The sequence below is a fragment of the Cupressus sempervirens genome, chromosome 11, assembly GCF_028749045.1.
Source record: "Cupressus sempervirens isolate cs-2001-9-10 chromosome 11, ASM2874904v1, whole genome shotgun sequence".
Classification (NCBI taxonomy): domain Eukaryota; kingdom Viridiplantae; phylum Streptophyta; class Pinopsida; order Cupressales; family Cupressaceae; genus Cupressus; species Cupressus sempervirens.
The window spans coordinates 397,440,086-397,461,740 of NC_143128.1; the positions used below are offsets into that span (position 1 = coordinate 397,440,086).

General features: G+C 37.9%; 6 pseudogenes; all 6 read right to left on the bottom strand.

The window, feature by feature from the left end:
* Positions 1-2,746: 2,746 nt before the first annotated feature.
* LOC149529825 (5S ribosomal RNA) lies at positions 2,747-2,865 on the bottom strand (annotated as a pseudogene).
* A 10,329-nt stretch (positions 2,866-13,194) lies between these two features.
* Positions 13,195-13,313, bottom strand: LOC149529826 (5S ribosomal RNA; annotated as a pseudogene).
* Positions 13,314-14,529: 1,216 nt separating this feature from the next.
* On the bottom strand, positions 14,530-14,648 carry LOC149529827 (5S ribosomal RNA; annotated as a pseudogene).
* A 2,566-nt stretch (positions 14,649-17,214) lies between these two features.
* Positions 17,215-17,333, bottom strand: LOC149529828 (5S ribosomal RNA; annotated as a pseudogene).
* Positions 17,334-18,578: 1,245 nt separating this feature from the next.
* On the bottom strand, positions 18,579-18,697 carry LOC149529829 (5S ribosomal RNA; annotated as a pseudogene).
* A 2,616-nt stretch (positions 18,698-21,313) lies between these two features.
* LOC149529830 (5S ribosomal RNA) lies at positions 21,314-21,432 on the bottom strand (annotated as a pseudogene).
* Between the last annotated feature and the right edge of the window lie 223 nt (positions 21,433-21,655).

Here is a 21,655-nt window from a genome sequence, read left to right on the forward strand (position 1 = left end):
AAGATGTAAAAGAATAGTGTAACATTGAGACTTCATGAGAGGTCACCCATCCTAGTATTACTCTAGCCCAAGCATGCTTAACTAGAGAGTTCTGATAGAATCTAGTGCACTAATGTTGGTATGATCACACCCAACATCAAATCCTCTTGTCCTAACCTTAGAACATGCATTAGAATGCATCTAAGCTAGGATGCACCATATCTAGCACTTAGAACATGTCTTCTAAAGCACTATTAACACACAAGGAAGTAGAAAGAGCTCTAGACTTTGGAATGTACCTTATCAAGTAAGTAGAAGGCACTACTAGGAAGACGAACACAAGTGCCAATCCAGCACTCAGAGTGAACCATTGATATTTTGGCATTGTAAGGTTAAGATACCATTTTCCAATATTGCATGATGAGAAATTGACTCGAGGTACCCAAAATGAACTCAAGGATCGAATTGGGTTTTGAGATAGCAAATGGGGAGCAAAGACAAGAAGGGAGGATGCATGCTCGAAAATGGTTTTCAAGAAGAAAAACAACACCATAAGTAATATGGTTGTGAGACCAAAGACTGAAAAAAGGGTGCAACACTGAAACTTCCTGGGAGGTCACCCATCCCAATTCTACTCTAGCCCAAGTGCAATTAACTATGGAGTTGTGATGGGATTCGCTACACTAATGCTGGTATGATTGCATTGAACATCAAACTCTTACATCCTCACTTTAGGGCATGCATTGTGTTTCACCTTATCTAGGATGTACCTTATCCAACACTCTAAACATGCCTTATGGAATAGCCAAAATGCGCAAGCAAATAAAGAGAAATTCAACATTAAGAATGCACCTTATCTGACACTCAAAAGGCACCAACAGAAAGAAAGGAATGATTTTCTACATGGATAACATCTCCTAATGATTTCATGTTGAAAATTTCAACAAGAATGGAGGTGCATGTCAAAATTTACGACTCTCAGAAGTTCTTGAATTAACTTCCCAATCTTATAGGCTTTTGTCCATTATAAGAGAAAATTATTATTATATTGACTGGTTCATCCATATGGAGATTACTTTGTTGAGGAACATCATTTTAACATCATCTTTGTCATCTATAGTGCATCTTATCTAGCACTCAGAATATACCTCATCGAGAACTTAGAATGAAAGGGTGAGTAGAAAGCATTTCGACATTAACAATGCAACTTGTTTAGGACTTGGAGGACACTAGTAAGAAGAAAAATGCAACAAGTTTCTATCTAGTATTTGGAAGTAGGCTTGGGGACCCAAAATGAACTTGAATTGGGGAATGGGAGGAAACAAGGATGCATGATTGAAAATGGGCTCTAAGAACTAAAAGAGTAGTGCAAATATAACAATGACATGGTCTAAGAAGTAACAGAAGGGTGCAACACTGGGACTTCCTGGGAGGTCACCCAACCCAGTACTACTTCATCCCAAGCGTGCCTAACTGTGGATTTCTGATGGGATCTAGTGCACTAAATTTGTTAATTTCACCCAAGATCAAATCCTCTTGCCCTCATCTTAGAACATGCATTAGCATGCATCTAACCTAGGATGCACTTTGTCTAGCACTAAGAACATGCCTTCTAAAGCACTATTAATGCACAAGGAAGTAGAAAGAGCTCTAGACTTAGGAATGTGCCTTATCAGGTATCAAGAAGGCATTGCTAGGAAGATGAACACAAGTGCCTATCTAGAACTTAGAGTGCACCATTGAAATTTTAGCATTGTAATGCTAAGACGCCATTTGCCAACACTACGTCATGAGAAATATACTCGAGGTACCCAAAATGCACTCAAGGATCAAATCAAGTTTTGGGACAAAAAATGGGGAGCAAGACTAGAAGGGAGGATGCATGGTCGAAAAGGTGCTCTAAGAAGCAAAGCAACAACATAAGTAATATGATTGTGAGACCAAAGACTAAAAAATGGTGCAACACTAGGACTTCTCTAGAGGTCACCCATCCTTGTACTACTCCAGTGCAAGCATGCTTAACTATAGAGTTTTGATAGGATCCAGTGTACTAACACTGGTATGATCATACCCAACATCAAACTCTTACATCCTCACCTTAGGGCATGCATCGTGTTGCACCTTATCTGGGATGCACCTTATCCAACTCTCTGAACTAGCCTTATGGAGCACCCAGAATGCACAAGCAAGTAAAGAACACTCTGACATTAAGATGAACCTTATTTGGCACTTAGAAGGCACCAATAAGAAGGGGTGAGTTTCTATGGGGATAAAATCCCCTAATTAATCCACATTGAAAATTTGAAGAAGAACGGAGGTGCGGGTCAAAAGTTATGACCCTCAAAAGTTCTTGAATCAACTTCCCAATCTTATAAGCTTTTGTCCATTATAAGAACAAATTGTTATTATATCGACTATTTTATCCATATGGAGATTATTTTGTTGAGGAACATCATTTTAACATTGCCTTTATCATCTAGAGTGTGCCTTAACTAACACTTAGAATGTACCTCATTGAGCACTCAGAATGAAAAGGTGAGTAGAAAGTACTTTGGCATTAATAATGGAACTCATCTGGGACTCAGAGTGTGCTAGTAGGAAGAAAGAAGTAGCAGGTTCCTATCCAGGAGTTGAAAGTAGGCTCAAGAACCCATAATGAACTTGAATTGGTGAACGAGAGGAAATAGGGATGCATTATTAAAAATGGGCTCTGAGACTTAGAAGAGTAGTCCAAATATAACAATGACATAGTCTAAGAAGTAAAAGAAGGGTACAACACTAGGACTTCTTAGGAGGTCACCCATCCCAGTACTACTCCAACCCAAGCACTCTTAATAGTAAAGTTCTAATGGGATCCAGTGCACTAATGCTGGTATGATTGCACCCAACATCAAATCTTCTTGCCCTAACTTTAGAATGTGCATTAGAATGCATCTAACCTAGGATGCAACTTATCTAGCACTTAGAAAATGCCTTCTAAAGAACTATTAATGCATGAGGAAATAAAAAGAGCTCCAAACTTAGGAATGTGCCTTATCGGGTACCAAGAAGGCATTGCTAGGAAGATGAACATAAGGACCTATCTAGCACTCAGTGTGCACCATTGAAATTTTAGCATTTTAAGGCTAAGATGCCATTTTCCAACACTGCATGATGAAAAATTGACTCGAGGTACCCAAAAAAGACTCAAGGACCGAATCAGGTTTTGGGAAAAAAATTGGGGAGCAAGACCAGAAGGGAGGATGCATGGTCAGAAAGGGGTTCCAAGAAGCAAAACAATAATGTAAGTAATACTATTGTGAGACAAAAGACTAAAAAAGCGGTGTTGTACATGTTAAGAACACATATTCATGAAACCTTACTGTAGAAAGAAAATGGATTGATGACAAACTATACTAGACCCAAGATATCATTAGTAGAATGTAATCTCTACAAGTGTCTCATGTCTCCCTAACTACAACCACTAAAATAGCTCTCAGACTAGTATCTTGGTAAGAGTTCTAGAATGTGATATTGCTAAAAATGCAAATCTACAATGAAACATGCAAGATCTATGACTAAAATGTGGATTATATGTGAAATACAACTCCTAAAAATGCTCTTGAAATGATCATGCTATTAACTTTGCATCGAAATCTCCTCATCATCAACCATGATTTTTGTTTGTCATTGGATCGATTAGAGGAATTGCACATTTGTGTGGAATTGTTGGAGAAACCTTTACCATCTTTAGATAATTTAATTATGTCATTGTTTACCAAGGTTTCTTCCACCTTAGCCACATTTTCTAAAGTGGTTTTAAAATCTTTAGGCCCTTGGAGCTGGAGCAAATAATTCATTAGTTTCAAGAGAGTATTGATGAAGATATCTATCTTCTTCTTATCTAGTATGTCTCTATGATATTTAGCAAACATGTGCCTCCACCATTGTAGGAAGGTCTTGAATGATTCACTTAGGAGTTGTTTTTTGTTACATAGATCAATCATTGTAACCACTCTTTCAATGTTATAAGAATATTTGGTGATAAAAATGGAGGCCAATTGATCAAAGGTTTTAATATTGGAGGGTAGTTTAGGGAACCACTCCATGGCTTGTCCCCTGAGGCTTTTAGGAAATAGATGCATTAGATATGTTGTGTCATGGACAAACTCCATGCTCAACATATAGAATTGCCTCAAGTGACCTTGTGGATCCAACGTGCCAAAATATTTATGATACTTTGGTATCTACACATTTGGAGGAAAAGGTGTAAAGGTAATGTTTATATTGAATGGTAGGGGACACACCTTTTCAAGGCTAAACTCCAGGGGTTGTATTTTTCCTCTTTCTAACTTTTCCATTTCTAGTTGTAAGTCTTGCAATTTTTATTTGACTATGTATAAAGGTGATTCTTCTTCATCTTGTTTCAAATTGGTCACATCAAAATTAGATGGGAATTTTGCACCTTGTTGTGCTAATGTGAGTATGTATCATTCTTTGTGTTTTTCCTAAATCTTTCGCATGATGTTGACAAGTTCAGGATTTTTCTGAAAATCGTCAATTTTAGATTCAATGATTTTGTCATCACATATATGAAATGAGCCCATTGTGGCTAGGGATTCTTAATTTTGATCAAACAAGGGTGAGTTAGGAGTAAATTCATTCTGTGTGCAATCCATTGCTATAGTAGATTTGAGGAGGTTTAAATGTTCTCTGTGTTTGATGGTTCTACTTGCTATCCTAGCACTCACTTGTATGGGCGACCATTTTGATTTTTTTGGTACAATTATTTTGTGTAATGGCATGATGGGTGAGTTGGATTCTTTTAGTTTTTAGGCATTTTTCAAAAAGTGAAAGTTTTTTTTTACTGTGATTTGTTCATAGAAACAAGCTAATTTGGACAAGGTGTTTGCCAATGTTGATAGGATAAGGTCCACTTTCATGAATTCAGGTGTGGATGTGTATTTTTGAACATTCATGGCTTGATGTGAAAAGTGAGGTAATGGTAACTGTTGGGTTGATGATGATGTAGCCTTACTTGTTTCAAAAGATGTTTTCGGTTAGACATGAAATTTTTTAGACTTTGTAAAATGCCAGCACGGAAAAGGGTATCCAAATTTATAGTTTGTTTGCAAGTATCATGTTTGCAGATGGCCTCTATTTCATGTTTCTACTTAGATGCATCATAGAAATGTTTAGATGCATTGTTTTGTTGCTCATATGTGCTATTTCAATGCTCAGATGCATTATTTTAACTTTTATATGCATTGTTTCCTAAATTAGATGTGTTGTTTTAAGTATTAGATGCACTATTTCATAGGTATATGTGTCATAGTAGTAGTTAGAAGCATTACAAGAATGTTCAAAAGCACCATTTTATGTAGTGTATGCACTATTTCAAGGATTGTTAGCAATGTCTTCATTTTAAACTTGGTTTCTCAATACCGGTTTGAGGTTTGTCTTTTTGGAAGGTTTATGATCCACACTGATGTTCATTATTAAATTTTAAATCACTCAAGCACAATAGTAGTGAGATCAAAATGAAATGAAAAATCACACACACCTAGAAAAAAAGATGGCTTCCTAGCAAGGTTATCTAAGGCTGGTGACTAGTGGGTCTTAGTGTTCCAACTGTGTTTGAATTTACCTCTCCTATAATAGAGAGCTTCCCATCAACACTAGGGATTTTTGGTGCAATTCCTTGTGGGACTACTAGAGGAAGGCTATGCACCGAACAAAGGAGGCTTGCATTCAATTAAGAATACAAGATTGGGAGGTAGCCCTTCTATGGCTAGATTATCCTACCTAGTGAAAAACAAAAAATTGAAGTCACAACAGGTCTAGGAATTTGATCACTCGAGAGAGTGAGAGCATATCCCTACTATTTTTGGCTCCCCAAACATGATAGACACAAAGATTTGATTTCCAACCCTTATACTACTAAAGACCAAGGGGCTCCTAATTAGACTATGTGTGGGTTCTTTTTCTCATTCAACTATAACCAATCTTTATAGAAGGTCAAGCATTCTGATCAACTCAAAGGAGTTGAGAGCATAGGCCTACTTCTTTATCAAATCAGTGAGATTGAACATTCTTATTAAACTATGTTTGAAATCTTAGAAATGCCACCCTCTTAATTGACAAGAGTCGAGGTCCACCTACTTGATTTAGAGCTAGCAAAGGCTAGGTGCATTTACGAGGGTCTTCATTCTTGTTGTGTGCTATCTATAATCTAAAGGCTTGTTTGTTAACTCAGAAGGGACATGTGAGAAAAAGATATTTGGATCATGCAAATGAGCTATTATATCATGAAAATGCACTATTTTATCATGCAAATACGTTATCTTAGCATGCAAATGTGCTATCTTATCATGCAAATGCACTATCTTATCATGAAAATGCATTATAAGAAAATCAAATGCGCTATAAGATGCTTCATATGCTCTACAAAAATGATCAAATGTATCAAAGGACCCTTAAAGGCACTATAAGAATATGCAGATGCATTATAGAATAAAGAAAATGTGTTACAAAATATTGTATAAGCGCTACAATAATATTAAATGCATTAAAATAGAGTTCATAAGTGTTAAAATATCTCTCAAAAGTGCTGAAATGGAGCACAGAAGCATCAGAAGACTCAGATCAGGCCCTTCTATGCTTATGAAAGACTTTGGAATGTTGTTCTTACTGATATGAGGTCTCTTAGACATAGTAGAACTTGTATTTGATTAAATCTACAAGAGAATAGCCAAAAAAAACATAGATCTATACTACAAATGAAAGATTAGACTAAAAAACTTGAAAATAGAGAGGCTTTTAGTTCAGCCCCATGGTGGTTGCCATTTTGTACATGGTAAGAACACGTATTCATGAAACCTTACTATAGAAAGAAAATGGATATTTTCTTTCTCTCATCCTGATGATGGATCACGGAGTGTGATCTGAAATGTTGATGATAAAAATCCTTACACAATCAAATCCAGAAGCATCATCATAGAAAGCAAATGGACTGATGACAAACTATAATAGACCCAAGATATCATCAACAAAATGTAATCTCTACAAGCATCTCATGTCTCCCAACATCAAACTCTTATCTCCTCAACTTAGGACATCCATCGCGTTGCACCTTATCAGGGATGCACCTTATCTAGAACTCTGAATTTTCCTTATGGAGAACCTAGAATGCACGAGCAAGTAAAGAACACTCCAACATTAAGAATGCAAATGAGCTATTATATCATGAAAATGCACTATTTTATCATGCAAATGCATTGTCTTAGCATGCAAATATGCTATCTTATCATGTAAATGCACTATCTTATCATGAAAATGCATTATAAGAAAATCAAATGCACTATAAGATGCTTCATATGCTCTACAAAAATGATCAAATGTATTTGGATCATGCAAATGAGCTATTATATCATGAAAATGCACTATTTTATCATGCAAATGCGCCATCTTAGAATGCAAATGTGCTATCTTATCATGCAAATGCACTATCTTATCATGAAAATGCATTATAAGAAAATCAAATGCACTATAAGATGCTTCATATGCTCTACAAAAATGATCAAATGTATCAAAGGACCCTTAAAAGCACTATAAGAATATGCAGATGCATTACAAAATAAAGAAAATGTGTTACAAAATACTGTATAAGTGCTACAATAATATTAAATGCATTAAAATAGAGTTCATAAGTGTTAAAATATCTCTCAAAAGTGTTGAAATGGAGCACAGAAGCATTAGAAGACTCAGATCTGGCCCTTCTATGCTTAGGAAAGACTTTGGAATGTTGTTCTTACTGATATGAGGTCTCTTAGACATAGTAGAACTTGTATTTGATCAAATCTACACAAGAGAATAGCCAAAAAAAACATAGATCTATACTACGAATGAAAGATTAGACTAAAAAACTTGAAAATAGAGAGGCTTTTAGTTCAGCCCCATGGTGGTTGCCATTTTGTACACGGTAAGAACACGTATTCATGAAACCTTACTGTAGAAAGAAAATGGATATTTTCTTTCTCTCATCCTGATGATGGATCACAGAGTGTGATCTGAAATGTTGATGATAAAAATCCTTACACAATCAAATCCAGAAGCATCATCATAGAAAGCAAATGGACTGATGACAAACTATACTAGACCCAAGATATCATCAACAAAATGTAATCTCTACAAGCATCTCATGTCTCCCAACATCAAACTATTATGTCCTCACCTTAGGACATCCATCGCGTTGCACCTTATCAGGGATGCACCTTATCTAGCACTCTGAATTTTCCTTATGGAGCACCTAGAATGCATGACCAAGTAAAGAACACTTCAACATTAAGAATGAAAATGAGCTATTATATCATGAAAATGCACTATTTTATCATGCAAATGCGCTATCTTAGCATGCAAATGTACTATCTTATCATGCAAATGCACTATCTTATCATGAAAATGCATTATAAGAAAATCAAATGCACTATAAGATGCTTCATATGCTCTACAAAAATGATCAAATGTATTTGGATCATGCAAATGAGCTATTATATCATGAAAATGCACTATTTTATCATGCAAATGTGCTATCTTAGCATGCAAATGTGCTATCTTATCATGCAAATGCACTATCTTATCATGAAAATGCGTTATAAGAAAATCAAATGCACTATAAGATGCTTCATATGCTCTACAAAAATGATCAAATGTATCAAAGGACCCTTAAAAGCACTATAAGAATATGCAGATGCATTACAGAATAAAGAAAATGTGTTACAAAATACTGTATAAGCGCTACAATAATATTAAATGCATTAAAATAGAGTTCATAAGTGTTAAAATATCTCTGAAAAGTGTTGAAATAGAGCACAGAAGCATCAGAAGACTCAGATCTGGCCCTTCTATGCTTAGTAAAGACTTTGGAATGTTGTTCTTACTGATATGAGGTCTCTCAAACATAGTAGAACTTGTATTTGATCAAATCTACACAAGAGAATAGCCAAAAAAAACATAGATCTATACTACAAATGAAAGATTAGACTAAAAAACTTGAAAATAGAGAGGCTTTTAGTTCAGCCCCATGGTGGTTGCCATTTTGTACACGGTAAGAACATGTATTCATGAAACCTTACTGTAGAAAGAAAATGGATATTTTCTTTCTCTCATCCTGATGATGGATCACAGAGTGTGATCTGAAATGTTGATGATAAAAATCCTTACACAATCAAATCCAAAAGCATCATCATAGAAAGCAAATGGACTGATGACAAACTATACTAGACCCAAGATATCATCAACAAAATGTAATCTCTACAAGCATCTCATGTCTCCCAACATCAAACTCTTATGTTCTCACCTTAGGACATCCATCGCGTTGCACCTTATCAGGGATGCACCTTATCTAGCACTTTGAATTTTCCTTATGGAGCACCTAGAACGCACGAGCAAGTAAAGAACACTCCAACATTAAGAATGCACCTTATTTGGCACTTAGAAGGCATCAATAAGAAGAAAGGCTCGAGTTTCTATCGAGACAAAATCTCCTAATGAATCCATGTTGAAAATTTCAAGAAGAATGGAGGTGCAGGTCAAAAGTTATGACCCTCAGAAGTTCTTGAATCAACTTCCCAATCTTATAAGCTTTTGTCCATTATAAGAACTAATTGTTATTATATTGACTATTTCATCCATATGGAGATTACTTTGTTGAGGAACATCATTTTAACATCATCTATGCCATCTAGAGTGCATCTTATCTAACACTTAGAACGTACCTCATCGAGCACTCAAAATGAAAGGGCAAGTAGAAAGCACTCTAACATTAAGAATACAACTCATCTAGGACTTGGAGGGTACCAACAAGAAGAAAGATGCAGCAAGTTTCTATCCAGGAGTTGGAAGTAGGCTCAGAGACCCCAAGTGAACTTGAATTGGGGAATGAGAGGAAACTGGGATGCATGATTGAAAATGTGCTCTAAGAACTAAAAGAGTAGTGCAAATATAACAATGACATGGTCTAAGAAGTAAAAGAAGGGTACAACACTAGGATTTCCTAGGAGGTCACCTATCCTAGTACTACTCTGACCCAAGTGAGCTTAACAGCGGAGTTATGATGGTATCTGGTGCACTAATGCTAGTATGATCGTACCCAACATCAAATCCTCTTGCCCTGACCTTAGAATGTGCATTAGAATACATCTAACCTAGGATGCACCTTATCTAGAATTTAGAACATGCCTTCTAAAGCACTATTAATGCATGAGGAAGTAGAAAGAGCTCTAGACTTAGGAATGTGCCTTATCGGGTACTGAGAAGGCACCGCTAGGAAGATGAACACAAATGTCTATCTAGCACTTAGAGTGCACAATTGACATTTAAGCATTGCAAGGCTAAGATGTCATTTTACAACACCGCATGTCGAGATATTGACTTGAGGTACCCAAAATGGACTCAAGGACCAAATTAGGTTTCGGGATAGAAAATGGGGAGCAAGACTAGAAGGGAGGATGCATGCTCGAAAAGGGGTTTTGAGAAGGAAAAAAATACCATAAGATAAATAGTTGTCAGACCAAAGACTGAAAAAAGGGTGCAACATTGGGATTTCTAGGGAGGTCACCCATCCCAGTACTATTCCAACTAGAGCACGCTTAACTGTGGAGTTCTAAGCAGATCCAGTGCACTAACTTTGGTATGATTGCACCCAACATAAAATTGTTACATTGTCACCCTATGGCATGCATTGTGTTGCACCTTATTTGGGATGCATCTTATCTAGTACTCTAAATGTGCCTTATGGAGCACCCATAATGCATGAGAAAGTAAAGAGCACTTGGACATTAAGAATGCACCTTATCTGACACTCAAAAGGCACCAATAGGAAGAAATGTGCGAGTTTATATGGGGATAACATCTCCTAATAAATCTACATTGAAAATTTCAAGAAGAACATAGGTGTGGGTCAAAAGTTACAACCCTCGGAAGTTCTTGAATCAACTTCCCAATCTTATAAGCTTTTGTCTATTATAAGAACAAATCATTATTATATTGATTATTTCAGCCATATGGAGATTACTTTGTTGAGGAACATCATTTTAAAATCATCTCTGTCATCTAAGTGAACCTTATCTAGCAGTCAGAATCTACCTCATTGAACACTTAGAATGAAAGGGTGAGTAGAAAGCACCCTAGCATCAAGAATGCAACTTGTCTAGGACTTGGAGTATGCCAGTAGGAAGAAAGACGTAGCAAGTTCCTATCTAGGAGTTGGATGTAGGCTTGGGGACCAAAAATGAACTTGAATTGGGGAACAAGAGGAAACAAGGATGCGTGATTGAAAATGGGCTCTAAGAACTAAAATAGTAGCACAAATATAAAAATGGCATGGTCTAACAAGTAAAAGAAGGGAACAACAATGAAACTTCCTAGGAGGTCACCCATTGTAGTACTACTTTGGCCCAAGTGTGCTTAACTATAGATTTTGATGGGATCTAGTACACTAACGCTGGTATGATCACACCCAACATCAAATCCTCTTGCTTTGACCTTAGAACATGCATTAGAATGCATCTAACCTAGGATGCACCTTATCTAGCACTCAGAACATGCCCTCTAAAGCACTATTAATGCACATGGAATTAGAAAGAGCTCCAGACTTAGGAATGTGCCTTATCAAGTACCAAGAAGGCACTGTTAGGAAGACGAACACATGCACCTATCTAGCACTTAGAGTGTACCATTCTAATTTTAGCATTGTAAGGCTAAGACACCAATTTCCAATAGTGTGTGATGAGAAATTGACTGAAGGTACCCAAAATGGGATCAAGGACCGAATTGGGTTTCACAATAGAAAATCAAGACCAAGACCAAAAGGGATGATGCATGCTTGAAAAGGGGTTCTGAGAAGAAAAATAATAGCATAAGTAATATGGTTGTGAGACCAAAGATTGAAGAAAGGGTGCAACACCAAGACATCCTAGGAGATCATTGATCCCAATACTACTCTGACCCAAGTGCGCTGAACTGCAGAGTTCTAATGGGATCTGGGGCACTAACATTGGTATGATCCCACCCAACTTCAAACTCTTACGTCCTCACCTTAGGGAATGCATCATGTTTCACCTTATTTTGGATGCACCTTATCCAGCACTCTGATCGTGCCTTATGGAGCACCTAGAGTGCACAAGAAAGTCATATCCTAATAAATCCATATTCAAAATTTGAAGAAGAACAGAGGTGTAGGTCAAAAGTTACAACCCTTGGAAGTTCTTGAATCAACTTCCCAATCTTATAAGCTTTTCTCCATTATAAGAACAAATTGTTATTATATCAACTATTCCATCCATATGGAGATTACTTTGTTGAGGAACATCATTTTAACATCATCTCTATCATCTAGAGTGCAACTTATCTAGCACCTAGAACGTATGTCATCGAGCACTTAGAATTAAAGGGTGAGTAGAAAGCACTCTAACATTAAGAATGCATCTTGTTCTAGACTTGAAGGGAGCTAGTAGGAAGAAAGACACAACAAGTTGCTATCCAGGAGTAGGAAGTAGGCTCGGGGACCAAAAATGAACTTGAATTGGGGAACAAGAGGAAATAGGGATGCATGATTGAAAATGGGCTCTGAGAACTAAAAGAGTGGTGCAAATATAACAATGGCACGATCTAAGATGTAAAAGAAGGGTGCAATACTGGGACTTCCTAGAAGGTCACCCTTCCTAATACTACTCCAGCCCAAGCGTACTTAACTACAGAGTTTTGATGGGATATGGTGCTCTAACACTTGTATTAATGTACCCATCATCAAATCCTCATGCCCTGACTTTACCACATGCATTAGAATGCATCTAACCTAGGATGCACCTTATCTAGTACTCAGAACATGCCTTCTAAAGCACTATTAACACATGAGCAAGTAGAAATAGCTCCAGACTTAGGAATGTGCCTTATCATGTACTCAGAAGGCATTGCTAGGATGACAAACACAAGCACGTATCCACCTCTCAAAGTGCACCACTAACATTTTAGCATTTTAAGGCTAAGAAGCCATTTTCCAATACCGCATGATGAGAAATTGACTCGAGGTACCTAACACAGACTCAAGGATCGAATTGGGTATCAGGACAAAAATTTGGGAGCAAGACCGGAAGGGAGGACGCATGCTTAGAAAGTGGTTTCAAGAAGGAAAAAAATAGCATAAGTAATATGATTGCAAGAGTAAAGACTAAAAAAAGGGTGCAACACTGGGACTTCCTAGGAGGTCACCCATGCCAGTAGTACTCAAGCCCAAGTGCGCTTAACTATAGAGTTCTGATGGGATCTGGTGCAGTAACGCTAGTATGATCACACCCAACATAAATCTCTTATGTCCTAACCTTAGGGCCTGCATTGTGTTGTAGCTTATCTAGGATGCACGTTATCTAGCACTCTAAACATGCCTTATGGAGCACCCAGATTGCATGAGCAAGTAAAGAGCACTCTGACATTTAGAATGCACCTTATCTAGCACTCAGAAGGCACCAATAGGAAGAAAGGCCTAAGTTTCTATGTGGATAACATCTCCTAATTAATTCACATTGAAAATTTTGAGAAGAATGGATGTGTGGGTCAAAAGTTATGACCCTCCAAATTTCTTGAATCAACTTCCCAATCTTATAAGCTTTTTTCGATTATAAGAACAAATTATTATTATATCGACTGTTTCAGCCATATGGAGATTACTATGTTGAGGAACATCATTTTAACATCATCTCCGTCATCTAGAGTGTGCCTTATCTAGCACTCAGAATGTGCCTCATCGAGCACTCAAAATGAAAGGGCAAGTTGAAAGCAATTTGACATTAACAATGCAACTCATCAAGGATTTAGAGGGTGCCATTAGGAAGAAAGACACAACAAGTTCCTATCTAGGAGTTGGAAGTAGGCTCGGGGACCCAAAATGAACTTGAATTGGGGAACGAGAGGAAATGGGGATGCATGATTGAAAATGGGTTCTAAGAACTAAAATAGTAGTGCAAATATATCAATGACATAGTCTAAGAAGTAAAAGAAGGGTGCAACACTACAACTTCTTGAGAGGTCATCCATCCCAATACTACTCTAGCCCATGCACTCTTAACTTTGGGTTCTAATGGGATTTGGAGCACTAATGTTGGCATGATTGTACCCAACATCAAATCCTCTTGCCTTGACCTTAGAACAAGCATTAGAATGCATCTAACCTAGGATGCACCTTATTTAGCACTCATAACGTGCCTTCTAAAGTTCTATTAATGTACAAGGAAGTAGAAATATCTCCAAACATAGGAATGTGCTTTATCAGGTATCAAGAATGTACCACTAGGAAGATGAACACAAGAACTTATCCTGCACTCAGAGTGCAACATTGAAATTTTAGCATGATGAGAAATTATCTCGAGGTACCCAAAATGGACTCAAGAACTGAATCAGGTTTTGGGATAGAAAATGGGGAGCAAGACTAGAAGGGAGGATGCATACTCGAAAAGAAGTTCTGAGAAGCAAAAAAATAATGTAAGTAATACAGTTGTGAGCCAAAAGACTAAAAAAAGGGTGCAATACCGGTACTTCTTGGGAGGTCATGCATCCTAGTACTACTTAGGCCCAAGCATGATTAACTGCGGAGTTCTGATGGGATCTGGTGTACCAACACTAGTATGATCGCACCCAATATCAAAACTCTTACATCCTCACATTAGGGAATGCATTGTGTTGCACCTTAAATAGCATGGACCTCATAAAAAATTCTAAACATGCCTTATGGAGTACCCAGAAGAAACAAGCAAATAAAGAGCACTTTGATATTAAGAATGCACCTTATCCAACACTTTGAAGGTACCAATAGGAAGAAAGGCATGAGTTTCTATGGGGATAACATCTCCTAATGAATCTACATTGAAAATTTCAAGAAGAACGGTGGTGTAGGTCAAGAGTTATGACCTTGAGAAGTTCTTGAATCAACTTCCCAATCTTATAAGCTTTTGTGCATTATAAGAAGAAATTTTTATTATATCGACTGTTTCGACCATATGGAGATTACTTTGTTTAGGAACATCATTTTAACATTGTTTTTGTCATCTAAAGTGTGCCTTATATAGCACTTAGAACATACCTCATTGAGGACTCAGAATGAAAGGGTGAGTAGAAACACTCTAGCATTAAGAATGCAACTCGTCTGGGATTCAGAGGGCACTAGTAGGAAGAAAGATGCAACAACTTCCTATCTAGGAGTTGGAAGAAGGCTCAAGGACCCAAAATGAACTTGAATTGGGGAATAAGAGTAAACAAGGATGCATGATTAAAAATGGGCTCTAAGAACTAAAACAGTAGTGCACATATAACAATGACATGATCTAAGAAGTAAAAGAAGGGTGCAACACTAAGACTTCCCAACAGTTCACCCATCCCAATACTACTCTGGCCCAAGTGCACTTAATTGTAGAGTTATGATGGGATCTGGTGCACTAATGCTGGTATGATTGTACCCAACATCAAATCCTCTTGCCCTGACCTTAGAACATTCATTAGAATGCATCAAACCTAGGATGCACCTTATCTAGCACTTAGAACATGCCTTCTAAAGCACTATTAAAGTATTAGGAAGTAGAAAGAGCTCTAGACTTAGGAATGTGCCTTATTGGGTACCAAGAAGGCACTGCTAGGAAGATGAACAAAAGTGCCTATCTAGCACTTAGAACATGCCTTCTAAAGAACTATTAAAGTATTAGGAAGTAGAAAGAGCTCTAGACTTAGGAATGTGCCATATTGGGTACCAAGAAGGCACTGCTAGGAAGATGAACAAAAGTGCCTATCTAGCACTTAGAGTGCACCATTGCCATTTTAGCATTGTAAGGCTAGGACACCATTTTCCAATGTCGCGTAATGAGAAATTCACTCAAGGTACCCAAAATAGATTGAAGGAATGAAAAAAGTTTCAGGATAGAAAATGGGGAGCAAGACCAGAAGGGAAGATGGATGCTTGAAAAGGGGTTTTGAGAATCAAAACAATAACATAAGTAATATAGTTACGAGACCAAAGACTGAAAAAAGGTTGCAACACCAGGACTTCTCAGTAGGTCACCCATCCCAGTACTACTCTAGTGCAAGCACGTTTAACTACAAAGCTTTGATGGGATCCAATGCACTAATGTTGGTATGATCGAACCCAACATCAAACTCTTATGTTGTCACCTTGGGGCATGCATCATGTTGCACCTTATCTAGGATGCACCTTATCTAGCACTCAGAGTGTGCTTTATGGAGCATCCAGAATGCATAAGCAATTAAAGAGCTCTCTAACATTAGGAATGTGCCTATCTGACACTCAAAAGGCACCAATAGGAAGAAAGGCTCAAGATTCTATGGGGATAACATCTCCTAATTAATCCACATTGAAAATTTCAAGAAGAATGGAGGTGTGGGTCAAAATTTATGACCCTTGGAAGTTCTTGAATCAACTTCCATATCATATAATCTTTTGTCTATTATAAGAACAAATTGCATATATATTGACTATTTCAGCCATATGGAGATTACTTTGTTGAGGAGTTGGAAGTAGGCTTAGGGACCCAAAATGAACTTAAATAGGGGAATGAGAGGAAATGGGGATGCATGATTGAAAATGGTCTTTGAGAACTAAAATAATAGTGAAAATATAACAATGATATGGTCTAAGTAAAAAAAGGGTGCAACATCAGGACTTCCTAGGAGTTCACCCATCCCAGTACTACTCCGGCCCAAGCACGCTAAACTATGGAATTCTGATCTGATTCGGTGCACTAACATTGGTATGATTGTACCCAATATCAGTTCATGTTTTCTTAACCTTAGAACATGAATTAGAATGAATCTAACCTAGGATGCATCTTATCTAGCACTCAGAACATGCATTTTAAAGCACTATTAATGCATAAGGAAGTAGAAAGAGCTGCAAACATAGGGATGTGCCTAATTGGGTACTGAGAAGGCACTGCTAGGAAGATGAATGCAAGAACCTATCCAACACTCAGAGTGCACCAATGAAATTTTAGCATTGTATGTCTTAGACACCATTTTTGAACACTGAATGATGAGAAATTGACTCGAGGTACCCAAAAAATGGACTCAAGGACTAAATTGGGTTTAGGGATAGAAAATATGGAGCAAGACCAGAAGGAATGATGCATGCTTGAAGAGGGGTTATAAGAAGCAAGACAACAACATAAGTAATATGGTTGTAAGAAAAAAGACTAAAAAAGGGTGCAACACTAGGACTTCCCATAAGGTCACCCATCCCTGTACTACTTTGGTCCAAGCACGCTTTACTGTGGAGTTCTGATTGGATCCGGTGCACTAACACCAGTATGATCGCACCCAACATAAAACTCTTACATCCTCACCTTAGGGAACAAATCATGTTGCACCTTATCAAGGATGCACCTTATCCAACACTCTAAACATGCCTTATGGAGCACCCAGAATGCACAAGCAAGTAAAGAGAAATTTGACATTAAGAATATGCCTTATTTGGCACTCAGAAAGAACCAATAGGAAGAAAGGCTTGAGTTTCTTTATGGTTAACATATCCTAATGAATCCACATTGAAAATTTCAAGAAGGATGGAGGTGCACGTCAAAAGTTATGACCCTTAGAAGTTCTTGAATCAACTTCCTAATCTTATAAGCTTTTGTCCAGTATAAAAACTAATTGTTATTATATTGACTATTTCAGCCATATGGAGATTACTTTGTTGAGGAACATCATTTTAACATCATCTTTGTCATCTAGAGTGGGTGTTGTCTTGTACTCATAACATACCTCATTGAGCACTTAGAATGAAAGGGTGAATAGAAGGCACTCTAACATTAACAATGCAACTCATTTGGGACTCATAGGGCACTAGTAGGAAGAAAGATGCAAGTTCCTATCCAAGAGTTGGAAGTAGGCTCAGGGACCCAAAATGAACTTAAATTGGGGAATGAGAGGAAATAGGGATGTGATTGAAAATGAGCTTTGAGAACTAAAATAGTAGTGCAAATATAACAATGACATAGTCTAAGAAGTAAAAGAAGGGTATGAAATTGGACTTCCTAGGTTGTCACCCATCCTAGTACTACTCGGGCCCAAGCACACTTAACTGTGGAGTTTTGATGGGATTTGATGTACTAACACTGGTATGATCACACCCAACATCAAATCCTCTTGCCCTGACCTTAGCACATGCATGAGAATGCATCTAAATTATGATGTACCTTATCTAGCACTTAGAACATGCCTTCTAAAGATCTATTAATTCATGAGGAAGTAGAAAGAGCTCTAGACTTACAAATTTTCCTTCTTAGGTACGCATAAGGCACTGCTAGGAAAACAAACACAAGCCCCTATCCAACACTCAGAGTGCACCATTGATGTATTAGCATTGTAAGCCTAAGACACCATTTTCCAACACCACATGATGAGAAATTGACTTGAGGTACCCACAATGGACTCAAGGACTGAATCGAGTTTTAGGACAGAAAATGGGGAGCAACACTAGAAGGGAGGATGCATGCTTGTAAAGGGTTTCCAAGAAGAAAAAAAACATCATAAGTAATATGGTTGTGAGACCAAAGACTAAAAAGAGGTTGCAACACTAGGACTTGCTGGGAGGTCACCCATCCCACTACTACTCCAACCCAAGTGCACTTAACTATAGAGTTCTGATGGGATCCGGTGCATTAATGCTGCTATAATCGCACCCAACCTCAAATTCTTATGTCCTCCCCTTAGGCCATGCATATTGTTACACCTTATCTAGGATACACCTGATCCAACACTCTGAATGTGCCTTATGGAGCACCCAGAATGCATGAGCAAGTAAAGAGCACTCCAACATTAAGAATGCACTTTATTTGACTCTCAGAAGGAACCAATAGGAAGAATGGTGTGAGTTTCTATGGGGATAACATCTACTAATCTTATAAGCTTTTGTCCATTATAAGAACAAATTATCATTATATCGACTATTTTAGCCATATGGAGATTACTTTGTTGAGGAACATCATTTTAACATTGTCTGTATCATCACCTTATCTAGCACTCAGAACATACCTTATTGAGCACTCAGAATGGAAGGGTGAGTAGAAAACACTCTGACATTAAGAATGCAACTCATTTGGGACTTGGAGGGTGCTAGTAGGAAGAAAGATGCAAGTTCCTATCCAAGATTTGGAATGAGTCATTGACTTTTTGCTACTGCAAGGCTGGGACAACATCTCTTTAATGCCTGGAAGATGAGAAGGAGGCTTAGGGACCCAAAATGGACTTAAATTAGGGAACAAGAGGAAATGGGGATGCATGATTGAAAATGGGCTCTAAGAACTAAAACAATAGTGAAAATATAAAAATGACACAGTCTAATAAGTAAAAGAAGGGTGCAACACTAGGACTTCTTGGGTAGTCACCCATCCTTGTAGGACTTTTGCCCAAGCACACTTAATTGTAGAATTCTGATGGAATTTAATGCACTAACACTAGTATGATCACACCCAACATCAAATCCTCTTGCACTGACCTTAGTACATGCATTAGAATGCATCTTACCTAGGATGCACCTTATGTAGCACTCAGAGCATGCCTTCTAAAGCACTATTAACGCACAAGGAAGTAGAAAGAGCTCTAGACTTAGGAATGTGCCTTATCAGGTACCAAGAAGGCACTGCTAGGAAGATGAACAGAAGCACCTATCCAACACTTAGAGTGCACCATTGAAATTTTAGCACTATAAGGCTAAGATACCATTTTCTAACACCATGTGATGAGAAATTGACTTGAGGTAACAAAAACAGACTCAAGGATCAAATTGTGTTTCAGGATAGAAAATGGGGAGTGAGACCAAAAGGGAGAATGGATGCTCGAAAAGGGGTTCTAAGAGGCAAAACAAAAATGTAAGTAATATAGTTGTGAGACCAAAGACTTAAAAAAGGGTGCAACACTAGGACTTCCTAGGAGGTCTCCCATCTCAGTGCTACTCTAGCCCAAGCGTGCTTAACTCCAAATTTTTGATGGGATCCGATGCACTAACACTAGCATGATTGCACCCAACATCAAACTCTTACTTCCTCACCTTAGGGCATGCATCGTGGTGCACCTTATCTATGATGCATCTTATCCAACAGTCTAAAAATACCTTATGTAGCACCCAGAAAGCACGAGCAAGTAAAGAGCACTCTGACATTAAGAATGCACCTCATCGGCCACTCAGAAGGCACCAATAGGAAGAAAGGTGCAAATTTGTACAGGGGATAACATCTCCTAGTGAATCCACATTGAAAATTTCAAGATGAACGGAGGTGCGGGTCAAAAGTTATGACCCTCAAAATCTCTTGGATCAAATTCCCAATCTTATAAGCTTTTGTGTATTATAAGAACAAATTGTTATTATATCGACTATTTTAACATCATCTCTATCATCTAGTGTGTGCCTTATCTAGCACTTAGAGTGTACCTTATCAAGCACTCATAATGAAAGGGAAAGTAGAAAGCACTATGACATTAAGTATGCAACTTGCTTGGGACTTGGAGGGCACTATTAGGAAGAAAGGCACAAGTTCCTATCCAAGAGTTGGAACAAACCATTGGTTTTTTGCTACTACAAAGCTGGGACAACATCTCACTAATGCCTAGGAGACAAGAAGTAGGCTCAGGGACCCAAAATGGACTTAAATTAGTGAACGAGAGGAAACAGGGATGTGTGATTGAAACTGGGCTCTAAGAACTAAAACATAGTGCTAATATAAAAATGACATGGTCTAAGAAGTAAAAGAAGGTTGCAACACTAGGACTTCTTGGGAGGTCACCCATCCCAGTACTACTCCAGCCCAAGCGCGCTTAACTATGGAGTTTTGATGGGATCTAGTGCACTAATGCTAGTATGATTGTATTGAACATCAAATTCTCTTTCCCTGACCTTAGCACATGCATTAGAATGCATCTAACCTAGGATGCACCTTATCTAGCACTTAGAACATGCCTTCTAAATCACTATTAATGCACAAGGAAGTAGAAAGAGCTCCAGACTTAGGAATGTGCCTTATTGGGTACCGAGAAGGCACCACTAGGAAGATGAACATAAGTGCCTATCCAACACTCAGAGTGTACCATTGAAATTTTAGCATTTTAAGGCTAAGATGCCATTTTCCAACATCGCGTGATGAGAAATTGACTCAAGTTACCCAAAATAGACTCAAGGACCAAATCAAGTTTCGGGATAGAAAATGGGGAGCAAGACCAGAAGGGAGGATACATGCTTGAAAAGGGGTTTTGAGAGGAAAAAAAAAATGTAAGTAATATGATTGAGGGACCAAAGATTAAAAAAATGGTGCAACATTGGGATTTCCCTGGAGGTCACCCATCCCAATACTACTCCAGCCCAAGTGTGCTTAACTATGGAGTTCTAATGGGATCTGGTGCACTAATGCTGGTATGATCGCACCCAACATCAAACTCTTATGCCCTCACCTTAGGGCATGCATCATGTTGCACCTTATCTAACACTTTGAACATGCCTTATGGAGCACCTAGAAATCCAAAACTCAAAAGCCACTATTAGGAAGAAAGACACGAGTTTTTATACAAATAAATTGTCCTAATGAAGTTAGAAACAAGTTTCTATGAAAATAACTTCACCTAATGAAGCCAGTTGTAAAATTTCAAGAAG